Below are 9,257 nucleotides of genomic sequence, written 5' to 3'. Positions count from 1 at the left end.
GAATTTGTCGCCAAATTCTTCTTCCAACTTCTTTTTAAGATCGTAGTAGCTGGCGGTCAACAGGCCGAAATGCGTCTGAAGGTCAGTAATTTGCTTCGACTTCAGAGCTTTGTCATCGATAAGTTCGGCCACTTGAATATTGAGCTTTGTATTCTCAGTCTGAAGGTCTGCGACCTCGATATCTAGCTTAATATTTCTCTGATCTAAATCAACATTTTTCTGATTCAGAGCATCGATCTCTTTCTGGAGTCCAAGAAGTGAAGGATTCTCTTCTCCTGAGCTGCCACCCCCAATAGAAATTCCTTTGCCATGTGAGGGAGGCGTTGTGAGTTGTTCTTTGGCCAAAAACCTGGCTAACTTAACCGAGGCAGCATCATGCTCTGGCCTGGGAGGAGAGAAATCCGTGGGGAATGAAGATCCATCAGCTTCATAGAAGGTACTAGGACCTTCACTGATAGGTTCATATGAGATGATAACTGGAGTTGTTGTTCGTGGAGCTGTAAAACTTTGAAGTACACTAGAATCAGGAATTCCCTGTCTAGGGTCGAGTCTTCGTCTTTTAGTAGGAGGTGGAGGAGTGGCTTGTGTGGCTGGGTGATCACTTTCCAATGGCGCAGAAGTAGGTAAAACAACATCAAGGGGAGGAATACCTGACCCTGTCACCATAGGAATTGCTATTTCCGTCGATGGATTGGTAGGAGAAGGCGTAGCTTCGAGAACGTCTTCTTTTTCCCTTGTCTCTGTTGCTGGATGAGCAACTTCATCGACATTGTCAAGCAGCGTGTTGAGATTTACCCCGGTCATGAAATCTTCATTACTACCGAAGTTTAGAGGAATTTCATCGTTGTCGAATCCTGTGAGGTTGAGGTCTTCGTACAAATCAGTCTCCGTTCCAGACCCCTCATTGTAGTCTCCTTGAACCTGAACAGATGTCAATTCGTGTTCCTCAGCTACTTGAGCATTAGCAGCTGGAGTTCCTTCTTCATCATGATCTGAAAATGTGATGACATCTTCAGAAACAACTCTCTCGGAGGAAGTGGGCTCAGATGACATCTTGTCTGAAGTCCCATGAGATTTGGAAGATTCATTGATTTCAGCGAATTTTCCGAATTTCACGAGAGGATGTAAGCCCTGGAAGACGACTTTGCCCTTTCGATTCTGCTTGATTAGACCAATAGTGTGTGGGCCTAGTGACTTTATATCTAGCTTGTCACCATCTTTGATCATCTCCAGGAACTGGTTGTCGATGAACACCTGAATAAATCTCGGGTACAGCAAGAATGCATCTCTGGTCTGCCGGTTGATAGCGTTGATATTCACCAAGAATTCATCCAGAATGAACTTCGAGAAGTTGAATTTGATGCCAGCCGCCAATGAAACGATTGCCCCTGTGTTCCTGAGGGAGATTTCATCAGCTCCTGATCTCCTCCCCGAGATACAGCTAACGAACACATGTGCTAAAAATCTCCAGTAGGGAGGCAAAAGCTTCTTCACCGTGGGAGGATAGATGCCCTCATAACCCATCCTTCTGAGAATCTTTTGAACATCATCAATCCCAATTTTAGTAGGAAAATCAGGTTGATCATCGATCAGCAATGTGTCTCTGATATACTGCTCGGTGATTACGATCTTGCATCCTTTGACCTCAGCTTTAATAGCAATCGCACCATTTTCTTTTGACATCTTGGCCGTCTGCCAGAACTCCCGGACAATGTGCTGACAAATGACAGGATTCACAGTGATGGCACAAGCTAGGCAACATTCTCTTAGTCTATAGATCATTGATTTGAAGTCTCCATGTGCAACAGGAGGTTCATCCAACACAATCGCCAGGTTGTGCATGTCAGCAAACTTAAGATTCGCCATTGATCTGCACTAAACAGACCAAGTAAGAAAACAAAGTATTTAAACAATTTAAAGCTTTAAGTTTTCTTAATTAAACAATTTTATTTTGGCCGTAAAAATAATATTTTGATCAAAAATTGGAGTATACAGTCAATAATGGTCAAACATCGAGTTTACGGTCCAAACTGGTCATCTGACCGTAAACTGAGTTTACGGTCGTAAACTTAGAGGAGTTTACGGTCGTAAACCCAAAGTGAGTTTACGGTCGTAAGGCCAAAAAGAGTTTACGGTCGTAAGGCCAAAATGAGTTTACGGTTCTTGAATCTCCCCAAACCGTAAACCCTCCCAGAACCGTAAACGCCGACGAACACTTAAACCCCGATTACTCCTCCAGTTTAAGTCGAATCGATGAACAAGTAGCATATCCGCAGTCGGTTTTAGCATACCTTCGAAGTGGACTAGTTGATTTCGCAGAAACTCACAAAAAATTTTCGAGGAGAGAGGGTAGAGAGAGAAAGGGAGCTTACAGCCGTAAAAAAGGAGAAATGGAGGTGAAAAGGGGTTTACGGTAGTAAGCCCCACCTTTTATACTTCCTTCGAGATTACCTGTCTCCCACACAGTCCAAATCCCGATTAAAAATTTTAAAAAATAAAACTTTTGAGGATATTTAAAATAAAAGTAAAATTAAAAATTAAACTAAAAATAAAATAAACTAATTTCTAAAAATTTAAGAATTAAAAGATTTAAAAATTAAATTTTTGACAATTATAAAAATAAAATAAAATTAAAATAAAAATAAAAATAAAAATAAAATAAAATAAGAATAAACAGAGACAAAATTTTATCTTAAAATTCACTGAAAATCTTCTTGTGATACTGGGATCAAAGTTGTTAGACAACCTTAATCCACTTGTCGGTACCTTTCATCTTCACATCTTTGTCTGGTCGATCGCCGGTATTGTGGTCCACTTAAATACGAAAAATTGTGACAGAATTAGGACATACTATTAATTATAAGACAAAGTAATCCTAAGTTCCTAGATAGTATTTCCTAAGGACCATTCAGCTGACGACGACTAGGGATATTGTTGTCCACTTAAATCGAGCAACGAGATCTATAGACAATCTGTAAGTGTTCAATTGTTAATTGTACTAGAACATGGTTCCCGCTTCCTGATATGCTCCAGTAATCAAGAACTTCCAGAATACTCCTTACATCGGATGAGCAGACAATTATTAAGAGAGAAGATAGATTTAGAATGCATATGCTATACACCCAGGTCGGATCTCTTCCAATCACGCATAGGGTGAAACATATGACTAACTGAAGTTTTAGAGGGATTGAGAAAAAGAATGATGCATATACTGTGTACCAGGTCGGATTGTGAGTCACGCAAAGGAGACAGTATATGGCTAACAGATAGAAAGAATTGCATAGATAGAGGATGCAGAGAAATAGAGTTGCATATGCTACATTCCAGGTCGGATCTTTCGATCACGCAGAGGAGGCAACATATGACTAACAGATAGAAAGAAGGAATATAACCTTCTACATACCTAATTTATCGGAATTCACCAGTCACCCCATCAATACCGGAATTAAGGACAGAATCCGCACATCGAGGAAAAGTTAATCCACGATTCCAAGTACAGGTTCTCTAATGTGACCAGTAGATTCCCATATATATCTCCCTGCTCAACCTATCCAAGCGTCGTATTGTCAGGCTAAACGGATCTAACTAGATCAAGATTTATCAAGTCTATGAATTCCTTAAGTTCAACTCTGCCTAGTCATGTCCATTTAGAATCTTTCGTGCCTACCAGCGCATCGAACACAGAGCCTAGACAATTCAGATTTAGTCCCTTACACAGATTCAGATTGCCTGTTATCACTTGATAATATCACTTCCCAGTACTATATCAACAAGCAAAACTGAAAGCGACAATATTTTTGATTTTTCTGAATTTTTTTAATGTTTTTGGATTTTTGAATTTTTTCAATTTTTTGTTTGGTTTTTGTTTATTTCTCCCCCTAAATTTGTGCATGGGTGAGAATGAAATCACTAAAATGCGCAAATTTAAACTAAACTAATGAATAACAAAAAAAAAATTAATCCTCAAAACGAATCATTTTTAAAAATCCCACAAGCACATCGAATCGAGCTTTGTTAAAAGGCTTGGTGAACAGATCCGCCACATTATTGGCCGTGGGAACCTATTCTAGCCTAATGAGCGAGCGCTCATAACAATCTCTGATAAAGTGAATTTTGATATCAATGTGCTTGGTTTTGGAATGTTGGACCGGATTTTTAGTGATTTGAATTGCGGCCTCATTATCATAGTGAATTGGGGTTTCTAGATAATTCAAACCGTAGTCCAACAGCTGATGTTGGATCCAGATAACTTGAGAACAGCAGGCAGATGCAGCAACGTATTCCGCTTCTGCTATTGAGGTAGAGACGGTATGCTGTTTCTTGAACTGCCACGACACCAGCCTATCGCCAAGGAATTGGCACCCTCCTGATGTTGATTTCCTGTCAAGCTCACAACCTCCATAATTAATGTCAGCAAAAGCATATAAATCAAATTCATAATTTTTCGGATACCAGAGACCCAATTTTGGGCTGCCTTTGATATACCGAAAAATTCTTTTGACAGCAATAAGATGAGAGAGTTTAGGATTAGCTTGATAGCGAGCACATTGACAAACTGCAAACATGATGTCGGGACGACTTCCAGTAAGATACATCAACGATCCGATCATCGACCTGTAGTGTGTCCGATCTACGGATTCGCCATCAATATCTGGATTCAGCAGGGGTCTTTCAGCCATTGGTGTCGATGCAGGTTTTGCGTCATCAAACCCGAACTTCTCAAGAATATCCTCCACATACTTAGCTTGATGTAGCAGGATTCCGGTTGAATTTTGTTTGACCTGAAGCCCCAGAAACATGGTCATTTCGCCCAGTGAACTCATCTCAAACCGCTTTTCATCACGCCTTCAAACTCTTTGCAAAGCTGTGGACTGGTAGACCCGAAGATAATGTCGTCAACATAGATCTGGACTAGTATCTGATCATTAACAACATGCTTGATGAATAAAGTTTGATCAATAGTGCCGCGAGAGTATCCATGCTCAAGCAAGTGCTTCGTTAGAGTCGCATACCATGCTCGAGGAGCTTGATGTAACCCATACAACGCCTTGTCCAACTTGTAGACATGATTAGGGAACTTTGAGTTAACGAACCCAGGGGGTTGGTCAACATAAATTTCTTCCTTCACCTTGCCATACAAGAAGGCAGTCTTGACATCCATTTGGTAGACCGTGAAGTTCATATAGGAAGCATATGCGAGAAAGATACGAATAGCCTCCAATCGAGCCACGGGAGCATAAACCTCAGTATAATCAAGACCCTCAACTTGTCGAAACCCGCGAACCACCAACCTTGCTTTATTGCGCACTATTACACCAGAATCATCTTGCTTGTTTCGATAGACCCAACGCGTGTCAAGAGACCTTTTGCCCTTCGGTAACTCAACCGACTTCCAAACCCCGAGCTTTTCAAACTGATTTCGCTCTTCATGCATCGCATCTACCCAGCTGGGCTCATTCAAAGCCATGTCAACGTTCTTGGGCTCTATTTGAGAAATAAAGCAAGAATAGAGACATACATTTACATCTCCACTCTGACTTCTAGTTTTAACTCCGTCATCCAGCTGGCCAATGACGTTATCGATCGGATGATCGCATTGAATTCTTGAAGGAATATATTGGCTGATATCATTGAGTGAAACAGGAAGAGTGTGATTGTTGAAACCTCCATCATTTGCTGATTGATCCATATTGGATGGATCTGCTACAAACTCATTAGCAATTTCTTCAGGAAAGAGTAGTTCCATAAAAGTTGGATTGACAGCGGAAGCATCTCTAGACATGAACTCTCTTTCAATAGGGGTAAGAGGTGTAGCATCAGCATCAGGAGTTCCATCTTGAACTTTAGACTCTGGACTAGTAGGTCGATCAGATGACTCCCCCTCAGGTGGAGCAGAGGACTCCCCCTCAGATGGAGCAGAGGACTCCCCCTCAACCGTTGGAGGTCTGTAAACAACTTCTTCGTCTTCGTCTTCAGAAACAATCTTCGAACCATCTGAAGACACATTTAAGGATTTAAAAAGCGATGTGTAATCAAATAGCCAGTCAGGACCCACTCGAGCGTCTGTTTCATTCTCCTCCAACCAGCGCACGTCATAGGATTCAACAATCTGCTTAGTCTTCTTGTTGTAAACCCTATACGCAGTGCGCGCAGCATATCCTATAAAATAACAATCATCGTCTTTGGCATTGAATTTAGGGTTGGATTCCAAGTGAAGAAGGGTGCAAGGGCAGCCAAATACACGGAAATGGCTGACTGAAGGCTTGTGTCCATAGAGAATCTCGTACGGTGTCTTCATCTGTGCTTTGTTGATTAGAACACGATTTTGCACGTAGCAAGCATTGTTAATCGCCTCGGCCCAAAAGAAAACAGGTAATTTGGAATCACATAGCATTGTGATATTGCCAAATTTATACATAGGTTTAGGCAATATTGATCTACATTTTATTTAATATTTTGGTTATTTGCATAGAATTATGGTACTTATGAGGATAAAATGTTATTTGCAGCCAAATAGAAGTATTTTCAAAGAAAGGGACCAGAAGTGACAATACTTGGAACTTTGGGGGACTTGAAGAAAAGAAGAACGGAAAATCACCCAAAAGACGTGCTCACGACGTGAACAATTGATAGTTCACGACGTGAGTAGAAGGAGTTAGAAGATAAGCATCCGGGTGAAGGAATCCTTGCCGAATACGAGTATCTCGAGTTCACGACGTGAGACTTAAATTCTCACGACGTGAACGGTAAATTGGAAGATATTATAAATACCTTTGCCCATTACGAGTTGGAGAGACTTTTGGCTGAAGGAAGAGGTTCCAGGAGGCGATTTACAGCAGAAGTAAGGTCCTGGAAAAGGGGTTTTCAACACCAAAAAGAGTAAAAGTTCATAATTCGTTTACTTGTTTGATGCTTATAGACATGTTTTCTTATTTGAGTTGTGTTTATATATTAGTTGCTACTATGAGCAGCTGAATCTAGCTACTCTTATCTAGCTAGATGAAGCTTCAAACTTATGAATAGCATAATTTTATATGGATTTATTTAGTTGGTGAATTGCTCGTGTTTGATTTATTGTTACCTAGCATGCTCATGTTGTTGCTTAAATTGCTTAAACTCATGTTATGTGTAGCTTAGTGACCATTAACTGCATGAACTTGATAACCTAGTAATTTAGTGAACATTGAATTGCTAGAGCTAGGATCGACCAAAATCTTAGTTAGTAATTGAAGTAATTAACCTTGTTGTGCTAGAGAACATAGATTATGACCATAATTGTGTTTACATGATAAATCTTACATAGCGTATTCATAAACACAATTGGTTCTGTGTTTAATTATGTGTGACCATACATAGTTTTACATGAATTAATTAACTATTGGTAAATTTAGACCTAAATTACTAATATAATAACAACCAACTTAATAATCCATAATTAATTGCTAGCTATAAGGACGAAGTGAATTTGAACTACATAAGAGTGTTTTTAATTATTGATTGAATTTGAGTTAAGTTAGTCTGATCTTGCAAAATCAGATGAAAACCCTGTTTAGCTTGTTAATAATTAGATTAATTTAGTAGTAAATAGATTAATTAATAACACCATTCCCTGTGATCGACACCCGACTTACCCAAGCTATACTGTAATCTGACCAGGTACACTGCCTATAAGTGCATAGTTAGTCTAAGTTTGTTAGGTTATAAATATTAACATTAGTGGGTACTTCCGTGCACATCAAGTTTTTGGCGCCGTTGCCGGGGAACGGCTTAGTTAATTACTAGTTTGTTGCTTTAAATTAATCGATCCCTTTTGTAGGATAAAACCTGCAAAAAAGTTACTTTTATGTTTTAATTTTTTCTGCATTACAGGACTCACGATGTGAAGCTTAAAGATTCACGACGTGAGAACTGTGATTTTTAGTTTTCTTTAGTTTTTAGTTTCTTTTTCTATTTTAGTTCAGTTTTACGTTTTTATTTTGTTTAGTTTGCAGGAGTTCACGACCAGAGGCTCTAACACACCTTTGGTGCCACCACTTGAAGATCCGGAGACAGCCCTTCACAAAAATAAGAACAAGAACGCGAAGGACGATCAAACGCCAACGAAAACACCCTTGCAAGAACTAAAATCAGCCTTTTCATGGAAGTCGTGGAAGAAGACTAAGACAGTGGAATCGAGTTCAGCCTCAAAGGATAAGGGCAAAGTTGAAGAACTTGGTCCAATTCCTATTCCACACGAATCAGAATACGAATCTGACACAGAATTTGGACTTTATACGAGTGAACCCGAGGACGAGCCGGAGAACGAGATGGCAAATATAGATGAGATGGCCATGGGGGACTACAAGAAGCGCATTCGAGATGATGTGGGGCCAGGTTTAATACATCCTACGATTCCTGCCAATGCCACATTCGAGTTGAAGGGACATATCCTTACTGCACTTAAGGATATCCCATTTTACGGGAAGGATCACGAGGATGCTTTCAAACACTTAGACGAGGTGAACGATATTGCGGATTATTTTAATACTCCCAATATCTCAAGGGAGACAGCTTTGCTAAGGATGCTACCAGTCACTTTCAAGGGAGCAGCAAAAGACTGGTTAAAGGCACTCCCACCTGGTACAATCACCACATGGGCCCAATTGCGTGAGAAATTTCTAGATCAGTTTTGCCTACCCTCCAAAATCTCTAAACTCAAGAAGGCGATTGCCAACTTTGAGCAAAACCCGGGGGAGTCATTATACGAGGCGTTGGAGCGCTACAAGGGGTTGTTAAGGAATTGTCCTCAACATGACCTAAATCTTCAGCAAGAAATGTCGATATTTTATGATGGGGTTAACGTAATGACTAGACAACTCCTTGATTCACAAGGACCACTAACAAAGAAGAACCCAATTCAGGCCAAGGAGCTGGTTAAAGAATTTTCAAAGCACTCTCGTGAGTATCACAACCCAGGACGCGATGGAATGAAAGGCAGTGGAGGTACACAAACGGAAGAGATGGCTGCTGTGATGGCAATGCTTAGCACTATGGATAGGATATTGACTCAAATGGACCAATCAATTCATGCAATTCGAGTTGGTTGCGAGAGATGTAGTGGCCCACACTTAACAAAGGATTGCAATATGGATGAATATGGAAACAAGAAAGCTCAAGTATGTTACTCGAGTGGGGACAAGTATGAAGAAGATTGGAGAAAACCAAAGAAGGAGTGGCTGCCTTACGAAGAATACAAGAAGCAAAAAGAAGAGAAATTT

General features: G+C 40.2%; 1 non-coding gene across 1 annotated transcript; it reads right to left on the bottom strand.

Annotated features, from left to right (window-relative positions):
* Positions 1-8,690: 8,690 nt before the first annotated feature.
* Positions 8,691-8,797, bottom strand: LOC145151670 (small nucleolar RNA R71). Its single transcript, XR_013732232.1, has one exon. It is a non-coding gene; the product is annotated as a small nucleolar RNA R71 (small nucleolar RNA).
* Between the last annotated feature and the right edge of the window lie 460 nt (positions 8,798-9,257).

Source organism: Lactuca virosa, chromosome 1, assembly GCF_052849685.1.
Source record: "Lactuca virosa cultivar CGN04683 chromosome 1, Lactuca_virosa_CGN04683_v6, whole genome shotgun sequence".
Taxonomy (NCBI): domain Eukaryota; kingdom Viridiplantae; phylum Streptophyta; class Magnoliopsida; order Asterales; family Asteraceae; genus Lactuca; species Lactuca virosa.
The sequence above is the reverse complement of the archived record's forward strand: the minus strand, read 5'-3'. Positions and strand labels throughout refer to the sequence as shown.